Below are 1,563 nucleotides of genomic sequence, written 5' to 3' on the forward strand. Positions count from 1 at the left end.
ATTTTGTCAAATCGCTCTGCAAAGTGGCAGCATCCTGCATGTGTATAGTTTTGCACAATTTAGTTTCGTCAGCTAGAATAGAAAATGTGCTCTCTATGCCCACCTTCAGGTCATTAATAAACACCACCACTCTTTGTACTCTATCCTTCAGCCAGTTCTCTATCCAATTACAAATATTATGTTCTAGGCCAATATTTAGGCCTCAATTTGATCATTAACTTTCTGTGAGGTACTGTATCAAACGTTTAGCAAAGTCTAAGTAGATGACATCAACTGCCATTGGGCTTTTTCATTACTAAAAGTAACCCTGAACATTTTAGGTCTATAAGAAAAAGATAGTAAAACAGCCCATACATAAAAATAGTTTTCACATAAAACATGATAATGTGATTATCCTGGGGTGAAAAGCCACCCTCTCTCTAACTCAAGCCACACAAACATGGTAGGCTTCATCACAGAGCTGTGTCTTTTGTTCCTATATCTCTGTTTGCTATAGTCAGAACCTGCTTATTCTAACACACATTACAGAAAGAAAGTGGTTGTCTTAAGGTTGATGTCCCTCCCTTCTGGTTCAACCTTTGCTCAAAACAACTCTACAGATAAACCATCAGTATAACAGTCATCCAACCACAGGGCCAACAATAACTATTACAGAAATGCAGGTTTTTACACCAAATCTTACCCTAATTAAAACATATAGGCATCTTACCTAAATCTCCCTCTAACTGGGCTTCAGATTGGGTCCCCACAGCCTCACAGTTTGGAAACCACTGGTCTATGCCTAGGTGGCCTAGTATAGCAACTTTTAATAAACCATTTTTAGTGTTAACTGCTGATTGTTGTTAAGCATTGTTAACATGATCAAGCTGCCAATGCTGCATTTTTAGGCAGCATAGTTTAGTTATACATACCAAGTGTTTATCTAGACAAATATCAGTAATAATAATGCAGTGCTTAAAAAGGTCATCTCAGATGAAACCTAATTAAACTGACCTTTTACCAGTACACACAGAAAAAGAATTTGCACAGCCAAACAGAACAAGCACTGAACGCAGAATAAAGTCAATATCAAAGGAACTGTTGCCAAGCACAGAATATTCAAAGGGTAAGGTTACTACATTTATAAATAATTATTCTTAAGAATAAAATTATAGTCAATTAAACATGTAGTTTTCTTCTGTTGTCTTCTCTAAGTCTAAACTGCAAAGTATTGAGTGCTGCAAAGTAACTTCTGCCAGTCTGCCACTTGTACAGTTTAACCTGATCAAATACTTATAAAGATGCTAAAGTGAGCCACTATTCTGTGGACTGTGGCACTGACCACCATAATTTGGTATATGGTATGTGGTATATTCTTTATAGTCATACTGATGCTTTATTGTAACATGCTACAGAGTTATGTCCAAGACATTATGACATAATTACACATGCACTGATGGTTTCAAACCCACCCTGTGTGCTGGTATGCTCTGAATGTTAAAACAATACAGATTCAAGGTTTTACAGGAAGATAACATCATCATATTAAAAACCTTCCTGGCACTAAAACAAAACAAGCCTCAG

Source organism: Xenopus tropicalis, chromosome 8 (genome assembly GCF_000004195.4).
Source record: "Xenopus tropicalis strain Nigerian chromosome 8, UCB_Xtro_10.0, whole genome shotgun sequence".
Lineage (NCBI taxonomy): Eukaryota > Metazoa > Chordata > Amphibia > Anura > Pipidae > Xenopus > Xenopus tropicalis.